This window comes from Gekko japonicus, unplaced genomic scaffold, assembly GCF_001447785.1.
Source record: "Gekko japonicus isolate JY-2015 unplaced genomic scaffold, Gekko_japonicus_V1.1 scaffold1351, whole genome shotgun sequence".
NCBI lineage: Eukaryota > Metazoa > Chordata > Lepidosauria > Squamata > Gekkonidae > Gekko > Gekko japonicus.
The window spans coordinates 244,778-262,195 of NW_015173169.1; the positions used below are offsets into that span (position 1 = coordinate 244,778).

A 17,418-nucleotide genomic window follows, 5' to 3' on the forward strand; every position below is an offset into this window, starting at 1 on the left:
ACTGGAAAAAACTGTAATATGGAAAAAACCCAATTATCAGAAGATTTGGAAATGGATACAAGCAGATTTATCAAGACAGGAAAAAAATAAAAAATGTGGCTTGGAAGAATCTCTGCAAACAAAATGAGTGAACTGCCAAAACCAAGGCTATTTTTGGGCAGGAACGCACAGGAACGGAGTTCCGGCTGGCTCCCGAATTGGCCACACCTGGCAGAAACTCATTAGCATAACAGGCCACACCCAACAGCAGAAACTCATTAGGACTGGCTACATTAGGGATGTGTGGCCTAACATGCAAAGGAGTTCCTGCTACAAAAAAAGCCCTGGGTTTTGACAACAAATAAGGTAAACAGAATAAGAAGCAAAAGGTGGGTGTGGCTGGATGACCAGACTTCTGGTAACGTGGGGTGTGTGGCCTAATATGCTAATGAGCTGTGCTGTCAGGTGTGTGGCCTAATATGCTAATGAGTTTCTGCTGTTGGGTGTAGCCTATTATGCTAATGAGTGCCAGCTGGGCTTTTTCTACAAAAAAAGCCCTGGCCAAAACTATTTTTTAAATTCCAAATGCCACCTATACATGTAGAAGAAAGAATATTAAAGGAGTCACAAAGACAGATACATTTATTTAAAATGACAAGAAGCCAAGAATAAGCTTTAAAATATTACAAGATGAGGAAAAGAGAGGAGGGTTAATCGTTCCAAATATAAAATTATATTAATAAGCAGCAGGCCTGGTTTGGATTGCAGATTGGATTAAAAACCCAAGACAGAGAACAGTAAAACTTGAATCAGCAGACCTAGATAAAAATTTACACAATTATTTATGGATTAAAAAATCAATTAAAATGATCATAACACAAGAAAGGAGTCAAATAATCAGAGATGGACTTTTGAGAATATGGTTTACCTGCTAGAATTTATTGAGCCCTCCAAATTCTCCACTCATGTCCCCAACAAAAGCTTATCATAAGAACATGAGAAATTACATTCACACACACACGTACAGCAATATAGTAAATGTTCAGGGGAAAATCAAGTCCTGGCATGATATTAGAGATGAAGGAATCAAAATTCAATGGTAGCTATATTATCAATCAGCTTCAAGACTAAAGAAGTTTATCAACACAGAAGGTAGAGCTCTAAAAGAAGTGACTGAATCTGAACAGCTGATTATAAAAGAAAAAGACCATTTACTACGATGGATGTATAAATTAATACTTTCGTTAAAAACAGAAGAAGAAGTGGAAAATGTATGATTAAATGGATACAAAATTTAGAGAGCAGATACCTAAGCATCAATTGGAAAGTTATGGGTAGGGGAATTAAGTACACAGACAGTCAGGCATTAAGAGAAAACTAGTAGAAAACATTTTTACATGGTATAGAACCCCAAAAGATATTGATAAAGTAGTCAAAAAATGTGACAATATTGGCATCAGGACTAAAACCAGAGGCAATATACTGGCATGTTCTTGTCTCAGTTTTACGTAATACATAATATCTATTATTTTAAAAAAATACGAAGTAGGAAGTCACAACCTACTTTTCCCCATTAAGTGATTAATTCAATTTTGTAGAGAATTCATTTCAGTTTTCCGGTGTCTGTATTCTTGTTCTGTTCCTAAATTGTCTGCTTATTGTATAGCTAATGATGGTTTATCACAATGTTCAAGTGTGTTTACATTTATATTAATTGCTGAACCATTACAGTTTGGCTTAATGCATCTGAAGTAATTGTAGGTTTGAGACAGTATGAGATGTGAGTAACACTGCTTGCTCTTCATGATGTTCTAAATTGCAGAATATCTTATTTATCTTCTTGATGCCCAGCCAAACCCTACATAACCTCACACCATTTGAAGAAGACAATCATCCATCTGAACTCCCTTTAAATAAAAAAGTAAGGGCAGTTTGGCTGAAGATTGCTACCCAAACACCATCTGAATCCTAAAATGTAACCTATTCGCTTGGGAGAAGCCAACCTATTTGCTCAGGAGAACCTATCATACTATCGAAATTCATCTTATCGAAATTCATCTGAAGTCACATCTCACTTAAGAATGAAAAAAAAACCCATACCAGTCTAAACCTTATGCACTTCAAAGCAGGCCCACAGCCATGGGGAGCCATTTGAGAACAATACCCCCTGCCAAATATGCCCTGCTCCCTCACTGGTCCCCCCTTTCCCCTCCCATCTCTCCTGAGCTCGCATGAGCTGCAATGTCTCTTTTTCTTAGCCGAGCACAGCTTTGCCTGCTTCCAGCTGTTCTAGGTGTAGCAGGGAGGGGACAGGAGGCTGGCTGCAGAGGCGGGTGATCCTCTGCTGGTTGTGCAGATGCAGTGAGGTACAGCCCCGTAGCTAACACCTTTTTGCTCGGGGGGCCAATGTTTTTCTCAGGGGGCTTGTCATTATATGTCTGTGCAGTACATGCCATGCCATGCTAAATAATAACTACATTAGAAAAAAACACCTTTAGACACTTCTCTGCTAGTTTGACATATTTACTGCTTTACAGCTGTTGACCTTATAACCTTAACTTGTTATTTAGTGTCACTTTGCATATCTTGACCATCACTGTAGATGGAAGAATTTAGGCAGGGATTTATCTGGGATCTACGGCATACCATAGAAGTACACCCTCTGAACCTCCCACTTTCAATAGTAGTCTGGAGATCAGTTGTAATTCCTACATTTTGGCAATCCTACCTATGATTCAGGGTAAATTTAGGAGCCTGACTCCTGGATTACCAGACACCACCAAGAGATTGTTTTGATTGTTAGGTCAGCTGTGACCTACCAGGGGAAGGCTCAGGGAGGGAAAAGGGAGCGGAGTCTTCTGCCTGGACTTGGCTAAAGCAGACAGCACCTCCGGGAAGTGGGATTGTTCCATGGCTGCAGTGCTAGGAAAAGCAGGTGTGGATGGGTTGTAGTACAGACCGCCAGAAGGTGCTTATTCTTGCTCCGAGCTGCTCGGGGGAGGAAGGGGAAGCTAAGAATTGGGGGAGGGGGCCTTTAAAACTGTGGGGGGTGGGCCCCATGGCCCCCTTGCTAGCTACGGGCCTGGTGAGGTACAGGGCAGGTCACTGTCTTACGGGTGCATAGGCAGGACTGCCCAGGTGCCACCATGATGCGACCGCTTCACCTTGGCTTCCTTTCTCTCACTCAGCTCAGTTTTCTATCTCCATGGCACAGGAGTCCCAAGGCCTGTCCTGGCCACCCCCTACCCAGTCTCAGCTGCTGAGACTCTGCCACAGTGACCCCTGTGACTGCTTTTCGCCAGAAGCGCTGACACAATGGTGGCTCTTGCTGCCTGCTATGAGATATCTATTATTTTTTAAAAAATACGAAGTAGGAAGTCACAACCTACTTTTCCCCATTAAGTGATTAATTCAATTTTGTTTAGAATTCATTTCAGTTTTCCGGTGTCTGTATTCTTGTTCTGTTCCTAAATTGTCTGCTTATTGTATAGCTAATGATGGTTTATCACAATGTTCAAGTGTGTTTACATTTATATTAATTGCTGAACCATTACAGTTTGGCTTAATGCATCTGAAGTAATTGTAGATGAAGTAATTTAGATGAGGCTAGATGGTCCTTCACAACTCATCTTATTACTCTGAATGATGATATATATTCCAAATGCCACTGGTACATACTTACTGCAGCCAGATGTCAATTCAAATTCAAATACCATAATAATTGCACCACAAAATCAGGTAAGCGTTACATTGTTTTTGTTTGTTTTAATAAATTTTCAAACAAAACCAACTGACTACAAGAAAAGACACATAAATAAATATATCGCATGTGGACTTCCAACAAAAAAGTAAAAATTGAATGCTACTGCCCAAACTGTACTGTATACAATATACTATATACAGAAATCCCAACCCAAAACACACCCACAAAATACAAGTGAACCAATAGGAACATAGTGTCAAAAAGAGGCGAGCTCCGTCTATGTAATGACTACTGGGCCCTGAATAAAATTACTATCTGAGACCCATCTCCTCTACCACTGATTCCCGAGCTCCTGGACCGTCTCAAGGGGGATCAGATCTATACCAAGCTGGATCTTCGTGGGACATACAATTTGGTACTTCTGAGGCTGATCAAGCTGTCGCAGCCCTGAAATCATGTTTTGCTATGGGGCCACTCCTACGTTACCCTGACCCTCACCTCCCCTTCACTGTAGAGGCCGACGCGTCCAATGTAGCCCTTAGAGCGGTACTCTCTCAATGTGATGACCCATCCAAAAACTACAACCTTGTGCGTATTACTCCCGACAGCTGACAGCAGCAGAGAAAAACTACACCATCTGGGAGAGGGAGCTGCTTGCCATCAAAACCGCTTTCGAAGTGTGGAGACATTACCTCAAAGGGGCCCGCCACCCAGTACAAGTGTTCACAGATCACCATAACCTAGAACACTTACAAACAACCCACTGTCTTAACCAAACACAGATTCGATTGTCTCTATTCTTTTCCCAGTTTGATTTCCGTATCACCTACATCCCAAACACCCAGAACTGAAACGCCAATGCACTCTCCCGTAAACCAGAATACGCTCCTGCAGGAACCATGGAGGGCCCCGCTGTTCCCATTCTGCTGTGCTCAGTCTTTTCAGCCACCTCAACTCACTCTACCCTGGTGGAAGACATTTGGACAAGCCGGGCTCAAGACCCTTGGGCCCAACAGCGCCTCCAAGAACTGGCCAGGGAGCTCACCACTTGTGATGGCCTCCTACTGCCCCAAGATTGCCTCTACGTACCACCTGGACCCCTTTGGATGGAGATATTATGGTTGACCCATGACTCCTTGCCCACTGGACATTTCGGTCAACACAAAATAGCACATCTTCTAACATGGAAATTTTGGTGGCCCCACGTCTGCTCTGACATTGCTCAGTACGTTGGCTCCTGTGAGGTCTATCATCGAGCCAAAGACCTTCCAGCCAAACCCTCAGGGTTGCTGCACCCCTTGCCCACACCTTCTGGACCCTGGAGCACCATCTCATTGGATTTCATCGCTGAGCTTCCGCAATCAAAGAGCCACACCTGCATTCTGGTGGTTGTGGACCTCTTCACGAAGATGGCACACTTTGCCCCATGTCCAAAGCTCCCCATGGCCCAGGAGACAGCTCACCTCTTCCTCCAACATGTTTTCTGTCTCCATGGACTCCCGGCCCACCTGATCTCGGACAGAGGTCCACAGTTCACCTCACGCTTCTGGCAAGCCCTCCACTCCGGTTTGGGTACTCAGGTGCACCTGTCTTCAGCATACCACCCACAAACGGATGGGCAGACAGAGCGTACGAATGGTACCTGGAACACTGGCTACCAGCAGGATGATTGGATCACCCTGCTGCCTTTAGCTGAGTTTGCGTACAACAATGCAATGCATTCCTCCACGCAAACAACCCCCTTTGCTGCGACTTACGGGTACCACCCTCGTTTCCTTCCATCGGTTCTGCCACCCACAAACAACCCGGCCGGTCATACAAATTGGATGTGCGCTTTATCAGGCCCTACCAGATCATAGAACGAATCAACCCCATCACCTTTCGGCTCCAGTTACCACCTCATCCTCGCATCCATCCTGTCTTCCATCACTCCCTGCTTCTCCCAACCGCTCCTCCCAACCCCGCTTGGACTCTCCCCCCGGTACCACAACCACCTGTGCTAGTGGACAACGAGGAATATGAAGTCCACCAGATCCTCGATTCCCATTGCCACCATGGCACCCTCCAGTACCTGGTTGACTGGGAAGGCTATGGCCCTGAGGATCGGTCTTGGGAACCCACAATGAATCTCTATGCCCCAGACCTGGTGCAGCAATTTCATGACACATACACGGATTGTCCCGGTCCACTGGACAGGGGAGCCCCTCGGGGGGGGGGGTAGTGTCATGGGTACTGAGAATGGCCCATTGCCAGCTCCAGCTGAGCCTGAAGCTGGCCCCTCTGCAGTTGCAGAGACCGGCAATTTACTTTTACAGCCTGCACTGACACCAGGCTCAGAGACAGTAGACGAACAGCAGACACAGCAGGAAAGCCCTCCTGATTCTCCCCTGAGAGTCGTTCACTTAAGGGATCTTCTCCGGCAGGATTTGACAGCACAGAGGCACTCTGTGCGCTGGAAGGGCCAGCGAGATATCAGCCCTGAGTATTAAAAGACGCTTGGCCACCGAAACCGCTGCGCTGATTGGAAACAGCAGCGGAGGGCTATTTAGCTTCTGGCTCGACACTGCCTTTCTTGTGGAAGCAAACTCGTCATTACCTGTGTCAGATCTTTGCTCACCACCCCCTGGTTCCAGACCTTGTTCCTGCTACTGGTACCTGCCTCTGGCTTTGGACCCTGACCTGCTCGACTCTGCTCCTGGTTTGTGATTTGGACTGTTTTCTCTCGGCTCCTGCTAACTTCTCCAGCTCCTGACTCTGGCTTTGAACAACCTTGCTCTTTGCTTTGCACTCTGAACTTTCACCCTCGGTTCCTGCTTACCCATTTTGGCTCCATACCCCAGACTGAACTTTGACTTATCTTTGCCTGCACACTAGACCTTGACACATAGTTGCTTGGAGCCTTCATTTGCATGGCATCATTTACACTTCTGTTACCTGATTGGCCAGCTCAGAAAGGGTGGCTAAGATGAATGTAGCTGCAAGGAGCCTCTCTAACGATGATTGTTCATTCGAAGCTCTCACTTCACAACACCAAGGATCTCTTTCTGAAGAAAATATTTGTTGTCCTTAGGAGTTCTACAATCTAAATACTACCACCTGATGGCAGTGAACACCTTATCAAAGTACCATCAAGACACAAATATCACTTTTGTTTCTATTCAGAATTCTACAAAGGAACCCCAGTCACATAACGGACAGATAACCCAAACCTCCTGTCATGATCTGGGCTGTGCAAACCAAGACTAGCAGGCCCAGGAAGCCTGAGGAGCCGTGGGAGGAGGCCAGGCCTACAACTCCCAGAAGCCCCTGAGAGGTTTTGGCGCCAATTTTGGCCAATCACAGTGAAAGGGGACTTATAACAAAAGAGCTGGTACAGAAGAAGAGCTGTTCTTTCTTCCAAGAGAGCAGGGCCAGAAGGAAGGCTGCTGCTGGGAGAGACCCTCACCCTGAGTGGGTGAGCAGACCGAGGCCCAACTGAGACAGTGCACTAGGGACTGTGAGTCTAGTCGCGTTAGGGCATTTGGTTTCTTTTCTCTTCACCCACTTATTGCTATTATTCTTGCACCTTGTTGTTTCCTATATTTGACTGACTTCCTGTAAAAATAAACCTTTTATTTGTTGTTTACTCTGCCTGGTCCTCACGCCTATTATACGCCCAAACAAGGGAGTTCTGAAGGTCTTGGGAGGGTGCTCTGGGCCTTCTCAAGGGATCCTAAAACCAGAGTGGTAGCAACATCAGGTGACACCCCACCTAAGCCATGACACCTCCTCAAAGAAGATCACACCAAACACTCTTATAATGGAACAGTCAATACAGCTCATGCAATCCAGGCATCAGTGTGCTTGAATTAATAAGATTTAGAACAAATATAGAACTAGAACTTAGTTGTGTGTGCCAAAACAATGATTCTGAGTAATGTTAAATTACCAAGTTTAAATGAAACTGTACCCTAGCACACAATCCATGACACAGCTATGTAGTTGAACGTCTGCTGTGCATTGATGTGAAACAGTAGTTTCAAATTGGCTGTCAGCACCATTCTTTTTCATTAAGCATACTCACTTCCTCTAAACAAATGACAGTTCACTTTTGGCACTTGAATTACATCAATTTTAACTTGCATATAGTGGGGGGGAAATCAATTTTATAATACATTTTTAAATTTACATTAAAAAAAAATTCTAAGCAACGTTATATAGTTCCAAAAATGCAGCTGTCTAGTTTGTGGCAGAAAAAGAAAAGAAATGAGAACTTCATGCTGCTTTAAATGTTAACAAGATTGTGCGGGAAAACTCATATACCCTTCCAAATAAATTGATATCAATGGGCTTAGGAGGGTATAACTTTTTTTTTTAAGTGTACTGAGTGTTTTTGTAGACACTAGCCATAGTCTTCAGGCTGCCAATTCCAAGTTGGGAAATTCTTGGAGATTTGGCAGTGGAGCCTGGGGAGGCCAAGTTTGGGAAAGGGAGGGACTTCAGCAGTGTATAATGCAACAGAGTCATGCTCCAGAGTAACAATTTTCTCCAGGGGAAACTGATCTCTGTCATCTGGAGAACAGTTGTAATTCCAGAAGATCTTCAGGACCCACCTGGAGGCTGGCAACACTGATGTTTGCTAGGCAATCACACCTAATATTACATAAATGTTGGTACAGCGGCTCAAGAACATTTTGCAAATACAGCCTTAAACCCCCAACTCCCTATTAGTGCCGTTCTTATAACTATAACAACCTTAAGGCCAGAGACAGAATATTCAGAGTATGAACTGTTCCATACAGAAAGGAGAACTACAAAATATCAGGAGTACCAATTTACATTCAAAACCTGGCTTGTTTTTAAAGAAAAAGAAAAAAATATATACCCTGCCCTTCACTACCCGAAGGAGAGTGGTTTACAATCCCTTTCTTTCCCCCTCCCCACAACAGCCACCCTCTGGGGTAGGTGGGGCTGAGAGAGCTCTTTCAGGAACTGCTTTTCTCAGAAAAGCTCTTGAGATAACTGTGACTGACCCAAGATCACACCAGCAGCTACATGTGGAGGAGTGGGGAATCAAACCCGTTTCTCCCAGATTAGAGTCCGCACTCTTAACCACTACACCAAACTGGCTCCTTGTTTATTTTTAATCTTTTTTTAAAAAAATAAAATGTTAGTCACCTCAAATAGGTCACTGGAGAGGCAACATATACATTTTCTAAATAATAAAACAAAAAACAATAAGTAACAAGTAACATGAAATGGAAAACACTTCATGATGAAAATTTACTGACTAATGGGACTTGTTGCCCCACTGCTTCTAATTATAACCCAGAATACACCATAAATCCATTGTGTGCAGCCAAGCCTTCTGATTTTATGATATTTGTTTAATCTCTCAGCCAGTATACACCAAAAGTAGTGCATGTGATGTGTGTGTGTATAAAGTACACCCAAGTTGCAGCCAACGTATGCCGACCCCATAGGTTTTTCAAGGCAAGAGACTAGCAGAGGTGGTTTGCCATTGCCTTCATCTGCACAGCAACCCTGGAATTCCTTGGTGGTCACAGTGGAACAAAGCTAGGTGGCAGTAGTCAATCTACATGGTGATATACAGTCAAAAATGCTCACCACTTGAAGTGGGCCTAATGAAATTTCAGGATCTTTCTTGTGACAGCTATATTGTGAAATAAACCTAACAGTTTGTCTGAAAGACTAATGTATATTAATTAAATCTTCCAGTTTTAGGCTTTTAACTTCATATTTTGCACCGTTAATGGTACTGTGTTACAATACATTTTGATTTTTTTGTGATGGTGATACCCATTTCCAACATGGTCTTTAAAAATATTATAACTATAACTACTGTATGTGGTTCTTTACTGGAATGATGATGGTGGTGGTGGTGGTTAGACTGTGTTGGATTTCAATAACCACACGTGAGATTTCAATAAAAATGAATGCCGACAAGTAGCTATATATACAAAATTTGCATATGTTAAAACTGATTTCCATGTGAGCATATTTTTATTTGAATTATTGTTTAATGTTCTGTTTGTGTTACCATAATTCCTGCAACTATGCATTGTTCATATCCCAGTATTCTCTAATGGATGGTCTTGTCTATAGGAAAAACAAGAGGGGGACCCGCGATACTCGCGGTGGGGGAGGCAGAGCTCCAAACGGAGCTTTAAAGTCAGAAGGCGAGGAGGAAGGGAAGGAGGGAGGCAAGGGTATGGTGGCCAGCGAGGGTTATAATTGGTGGGTTCAGCGGCAGGCGGAACCGGCCTGTCGGCTCCTCTCCCCCCCCCGCCCTCCACCCAAGTCCCGGCCATGTTGCCGGGGCGCTGGATTTCCTGACTGGCCGGGCTCCTCGGGGCCACCAGCCGAGACCACAATGACTTCATGGGGCATCGCCAAAGGTGGGTGTGGGTGGCAGCTGGGGAGGGGGCGGAAGGACGCGTTGTGGCCCGGGGCGCCCTCTGAAGATCCTGGTCCTCCCCCCTCCCGTGCCCCTTCTCAGCCCCCACACTTGCCGTGCCCCCCTTCGACGTTTTTGCATTTTTGTGCACATGTGGGGACTGGCCCACGTGTGCACAAACCTCCCCCGGCCCCCCAGCTGCCCCCGGAGCACTGATTTAGCGATCCGCACTCCGGGGCAAGTTGGCTATTAGATATATGGATACTACATGAATCCAAACAAACCAATGAGGTCCTCAGCTTTTGAGTATACATCAAAATCAATAGGACTGTGTCAAAAAATGGGTTGTATACTGCAGTTTAATGTTGTGTAACAAAAGGTTCCCATTAACAGATGAAACTTCACTGGTCTTCACCTTGTCTATTCTAATGCAGTATGCTGATAAGATTCTGAAGCATAGCCAGTCATACATAAAACTGTGTGCTAATTGCCCCATCTATGTATAATTCATGTCCTATGGCCACCAAGATATCTCAAATTAGGATGAACTTAACATTTTTGGAACCATTTGGATCCCCTGAAAAATTTCTGCTTATAGAAGCAAGGTAGTTTTGTCAGTTTACTCTTCCTGCTGCACATTGCCAACTGCTCCTTCATGTTCTTCCCGGTAACCCTAAAAAAGCAAGATTCTGGATCACAGGAACAGTCCTGAACTACTACATCAGGAATGAAACTTGCTGCCACAACATTATTCCCCTGTTGCCTCCCCACACATAAGACTCCAGAGATAGGTTGCATCAAAAGAGTCACCCAATGAAGCAGTGGGTTCAGAACATGGATCAGTCATCCCTAAACACTTAAGGCTTTTCTTAACTCATTCTCATGTATATGAGCCAGCATGCTTTAATGGATAAAGTGTTGGACTAGGATCTGCAAGACCCAGGTTTGAATTCCTACCGTGCCATGGAATCTTGCTGGGTGACCTTAGACCAGTCACACACTCTCAGCCTAACCTACCTCACAAGGTTGTTGTGAGGGTAAAATGGAGCAGAGGAGAGTGATATAAACTGTTTTGGGTCCCCTTTGGAATAGAAAGAAAGTAAATTAATAAATAAATAACAGTGGAACAGAAAAGTGCTTTGTTTCAGCTGGATCATGCCATTATATGTACCATGTATATTGGAAGTTTTACTGCCCCAGTACTCCAAATGAAGACACAAGATAGGTTTAATTAGTTTATTTGAATCAACTGATCGGTGTCATCAATTAATTATGTTAATATTTAATTGAGGGTGGGCAGCACTAAGCAGTCTGCCATGGCTGCCTTTTTCTGGCAAATCCACCCTGGCTCCAAACTCAGCAAGCAGCTAGTGTTGGCCTTCTTTGTCCTTGCCCACACATAATGTGCTGAGAGGTGCCCAGCCTCAGCCCCATTATCTGATATATATACCATAAAGCCACTACCAGGTTCGTAAGGATGTTGCTCAGCACCAAAGGTGGTCCTTTGCAAACCCTATCCCATCATAAAGCCAGTGATGGTCTGTTTAGGACATACCCTCCATTATGCTTGATCACTCAGGTTGTTCGCCACTCCTCCCTACCTATCATGAGCAACCTGCCCTATCCCAGTCAACCTAGCTATGACCTAAACAGTTGAAGACCAGGCCTAATTAAAGTTTGGGTTTTTTAAAAATTAAATCACCACAACTTGAACATCGCAAAGCAAGTTTAAAAAGGCTCTATCCTATGCCAATCCAGCTTGGTTCCAAACGGTAGACAGCTAATCCTGCAATATCTGGAGAAGATGGGTGGGCTGGCAGCAAACAGTAAACAACTGGATCATGAGGGAGAGGCAATACTATATAGCCTCTGCCATCTGCCTTCTCACTGGATGCCTGCTAACAATCTGCAGGCCTCGAGCTTCATTTGAAGAGGGACTGGGTCAAATCAATCCCCAGCTCAATGGCTGTGAATGCCTCTTTTTCTCTGAAAGAACCAATAATGGGAAAGAAGAGCAGACATATTATAAATGTCCCTTAATTTATTTATTTCTGAACCAAAGGAAACTAAAAAAAAGTGTGTGTATCTCAAATATCGAATGTAATAAAAAATATAAAGTTATAATAAGGGAATAATAAATAATATTTGTATGCCAATAAAGGTTATTGGAATTGGAATTGAAATAATATTTTGGGCTAGAGATATAATTCATTATCTTGTTCTGCTGTCACATGTGAATTTTAAGGATACGAGGTTTTTAAAAAAAGTTGAGGAAGAACAATTATATATTTCCCAGCTGCAGCCTCTTGAAATGAGATTGTCTCAAGGTGTAATAACAATATGCCAAGAAACCATGTTTATTATTGTAACACTTTTATGACTGGACATGGGAACATATTCCCACAGTACTGAAGCTTCATTTCCATATTAATAGTCTGGACAAACATACACTCTTTACAAATTCCGGCCCTACCGGCAGCCGACATAGTCTGCTGCAGGAGGGCCACTTTTGCCTCCTCATAAGGAGACAAGTCAGGAGGCTGCAAAGTGCAGCCGGGTTCCAGAAGGAGGCAGAGCTGGCACCTCCTTAATGGCCAGCTGCGCCCCTCCCAGCTCAGTCGTCACTTCATGCTCGGAGCTGTTGGAGCGGAGCGGAGGATGTGCTGGCCATGGCTTTCTTTGAGGCCTAAGACCTTGCTTAGGGAGAAGGCAGCAAGCGGTGAGTAGGAGCTGGTGCTGATGATCCCGGGCATCGGCAGGACTCCAGAGGCGGCGGTTGGAAGGGCTGGGCTTCAGTGGAGGCAGCAGGCCCAGGTCAGGTGATGGAGGCGGCCGTCCAAGGTGACGGCGGCAGTTTGGAGCAGCGATAGGGATCTGCAGCAATGGCCTGGGCAGTATTGGGGCCTCTGAGGCGGTCCGGGTTTGGTGTCGGTGGTGGTACTGCTGCAGGGGCGACAGTCCACGAGGTGGTGGAGGGCCTCTAGTGGCAGTGGTGGCCCAATTCCTGTTGGGCCCCGGGTCAGCGTGTCAAGTTCCTGTCGGGCCCTGGGGTCAGGGCTTCATGGCCTTGGTGGCTTGGTGGTGGCTGAGCCAACTGCCTAGCCTTAAGAGGACGTGGGAGGCTGGGCAGCCACATAACCCCCCTTCACCTGACACCCCTCCTCAGCATTCATAGTCCTTGCCTCTGAGTGAGGAAGGTGTGAGATATTTACATCTTTGGGAGGCTCTGGGCAGGCGCACCACCCCCACGCCTTCAACAGACACCCTCCCCAGAGACCATAATCCTTGCCTTTAAGGAAAGAAGCTGTGGGGTACTTGTGTCTTCCCTTCCCACATTATGTCGTCCCCCCCATTGTAGGCTACACAGGCCTCTAGGAGCTTGCTGTAGGTGGGGCGGCCATTTTAGGGACAGTTATTAGGTGGCCATTTTGCATCTATTGTTGGGTGGCCATTTTCTGTCAGGCATTTCTGCAGCCACTTCAGGTTACATTAAAACAAAAGAGGGCACAAAACCGGGAACATTTTAGCAGGTTGTTCTGGCGGCCATTTTAAAACTGTTTTCAGGCTGCCATTTCAAAGCTGACTTTGGGCCATCATTTTTCTGGTAGTCCTCTAGGCTGCCATTCGATTAATTGATAAGTAATAAAACACTGATAAGGTGGGAGGACGTGTAATAGAGTAGGTGACTGTGCAAGAGTTATTACACATGAACAAGATGGCATCTAAGAAGGGCCAGGGTAGGTCCAAGAGAAAGGTGCCTGCACCAAAGATCCCCAGGCAAATAGCGAGGGCTGTTTCTTCTTCGTCAGAGGATGAGGATGAGGCAGCTGAGCAGCAGGATATCCTGGTGAGGCTGGTCGCTCTGGAGCAAGCAAAGGGAGCTGTAGCTGCATCATCCAAAAGGACCACAGTCAGGGCTGGTCAGCATAAGGATAGCGAGCTGAGAGGAAGAAGTTTCGGGAGGAGGTGCTTAAGCAGCTTTCTTTTCTTGAGTGCAGGCCTGGCAATGTTGTTGGTATGGATAGCGGGGCAGCGGGAGTGTCAGCCACAGAGGACAAGGATGTGACACAGTGGAAATTCTTGAGGCCGAACCACTGGGTCCTAGTGGTAAGTGCAACCCTGCATGGCAACCGGGTATGGTCTGGCCTTGGGGACCAGTTCCTGATGCAGAGTCCTCAGCGGCCTCCCAGTCGGGCATGACACTGGGCTCTTCTAGTTCAGGACAGCCATGGGCTTGGGGCCCTCCTTATACCCCCCCCCGGCACCTTGGGGAGGATTTCCTTCTCAGGCACCTGGTATGCCTTTGAGCCCTTGGGGTGGTTGGGGCTGTTCACCCCCTGGGATGAACCCTTGTACCACAGCCTCTGGTATGGCAATGCCCTTCGATGACATTGCTCTGCCATTAGGTGATCACCTTTTGCTGGCAACACGGAAGAAAATTTGTAGAAGGGACTTTATTGACTCCTTTAGCCTTTATCGGGATCTTGAAAAGAAGGATAAGGAGCTTGATGACAAGGATAAAGAGATCCTTAAAAGATGGAGGGTGGACAGGACCTGGGCGAACTGGCTGCCCGGCTTCGTGATTTATGCTGGCGTGATCTTGCGTTCACAGCCATGGAGGGGCACGACTCTCTTTCAATATCTGGACATCGTATATAAAGGTTATACGGGCTTTACTGGCCCGGCATGGCTCATATATGATGAAGAATTTAGAATGTGAAATGCCATGAATCCACAACTTCCATGGGACAGAATCCATCCTCACCTTTGGCTGCAAGCCATGTCCCCAACCAGATCCAATGCAGAGGATTGCTCCCATAGTGGGCACTTGGTGCAGCAGTTGCAAGCATCTTTGGTTCCCCGTGGTTCCATGGGACAAGTGGTTCAACCCTGCTTGCTTTGTTGGGAATTCAGTTCCCAGGGGGTCTGCAACAGGAAAGTCTGTCTTTATAAACATGGTTGTTGTTGTTGTATAAATATGAATGCCCCTTATGTGGGGGACCCCACTCCTTCACAGCCTGTTCCAAGAGGAAGACCTGTAGGAAACAGCGACAATGGGGGGGGGGGAGGTACTTCCTTTTCTCATGTGGGAAAAGGGTCCCAGCCTGCTAAAGCTGAAAGTTCTTGAAGCTTGGCTGCAGTGGTACCCCAAGAGGGAAGATAGTGTTTATTTGTTAGAGGGTTTCCAAGTTGGGTTTCATATTCCTTTCTGAATTGGGGAATTATATTTTCTTACAAGATTAATAGCAAGTCTTCGTGTAGCTTTCGGTATCTAAGTGGATGCAGGGGCCTAAGTAGAGGCTTGACCCTTGCGGTGGCTGAGTTATGTATTTGGGGGGAGTTTATGCAGTTTGTAAGCACCAATCAGCAACCCTGTGGGTGCAGGGGTCTGTCAGGATGATCCCTGCAGTTGCGCGGCCAAAGCTGAGAATGGCAGACTGCCTTTGGGGATTGCCAGGATGGATCCTCTGCGCAGGCTGTGCGGTTGTGTTGGATGGATCCTCATGGCAGATCCCATTGCTGGGCCTGCAGGGTGCAAGCCATGTATAGTTGGCTACACCCAAGGGCAGGGTGCATTGCTTGTTATATGGCAAGGAAGTGGTCGGTGACCCCAGGCCTTGACCGTGCTGCTGTTTACTGTTGCCCTTGCCATTATTATGTAAGCTAAATAAAGTGGACCTTAGTTTCCCAACCTATAGTTGTCTGACTCTTTCTTCCATCTGGGCGAGCAATAGAAGGGTGAACGTTATTGCTCATGGGGTATAATTTGGGGCAAAGCAGAACCATCCGATTGCCAAACTGGACTCTGTACACTGTGATAGCCTGATTCCAAAAGAAAAAGGAAGTGCATCCTTGCATTTTCAGTGCAGGTTCAGTCATCGTCAATATTTTTTTTACAGAAATCTATGCAGTCATAAAAGGTAAAGGTTCCCTTGCTTGAAAGCCAGTCAAATCCGACTCTAGGGTTGCGGTGCTCATCTCCGTTTCAAAGCCGAAGAGCCAGCGCTGTCCGAAGACATTTCTGTGGTCATGTGGCCGGCATGACTAAACACCAAGGCACACGGAACGCTGTTACCTTCCCACCAAAGTGGTACCTATTTATCTACTTGCAATTTCTTGCTTTCGAAATGCTAGGTTGGCAGGAGCTGGAACTAGAGATGGGAGCTCACTCCATCATGCGGCACCCGGGTCTCGAACTGGTGAACTACTGACCTTCAACAGACTGCAGTTCAGCATCTTAATCACTCGAGCCACCGCAGCAGACAACATATTTTGATTAGAAAGCAGAAGCACAAAATACTGACACAGATAAAAAAAGGGGCGTAAAGGGGAAGAGGGAAAATTCTCTATTGAAAAACTTCACAACTTGTTCCCAGTACAGAACAGAAAGAGGACAAAAAAATGGCTGAATCTGCATCCTTCCTTTTTTGTGTAATCTGGCACAATGTCCAGGATGAACATGATTCAAGAAACAAACAGTGCAACCATCAGCAGAATTGCACCCTTCTGAGTCTGCAGAGTTGCACCCTTCTGAGTCCATTTAAGTCAATGGGCCTAGTAGGAATGTACTATAAATTATCTCCCTTATAAATAAAAGCCAAATGGTGGTGGCACTTCTCTAGAGCATTCCACACGCTCTGGAATTGGTTGGCGCCCTGACATGACACTCAGAATCTGTCCCTATCCACTGGCTGCATTGCTTGAGTCTCGCCTCCAACATGCTAAACAGTTCCTCTGGAGAAAATGGTGGACTCAGTGTCATTATACCCCGCTGAGGTCGCCACAGCAAATTGACACTGAGTGTCCAAGGTTGGGGCACCCACCCAGAGCCTCTTTCTAGAGATCGTTGTATTTATTTCCACAACGGGCCTTTTTCCTAGTATAAAAATAAAAACAGGAGATCAGTGACATTTTATAGACTAAAAAAGTTTACTCCAGTTTAAACTTTTGTGAATCTGAGCTTGCTTAGTCAAATCTGCATGCATCTCATGAAGTGAGCTTTGACTCTCAAAAGCTTATGTTGGAATAAATTTTGCTGCTCTCTAATAGAAATATAAGCCAGCATTGTGTCACACTAGGATCTGAAAGCTCTTGGTTTGAATTTCCACTTTGCTATGGAAGCTTACTAGATGATCTTGGGTCAGTCACACATCCTAACCTACCTTGCAGGAGTTCAGGAGAACATTGCAAACCACTTTGGATCCCAACTGGGGAGAAAGGTGGGATATAAAGCATGCAAATAAGGTACCACGGGACTCCTGTTTTATTCTCCTACCACTAACTATGAAATAATTACCTATCAGGAATAAAACTACATAAGTAACTTAGGGCAAACAAA

The 17,418-nt window shown here is 45.6% G+C and overlaps 1 protein-coding gene across 1 annotated transcript in view; it reads right to left on the bottom strand.

Annotated features, from left to right (window-relative positions):
- The window catches only part of NCAM2 (neural cell adhesion molecule 2), a 454,404-nt gene that overhangs the window by 210,593 nt on the left and 226,393 nt on the right, over positions 1–17,418 (bottom strand).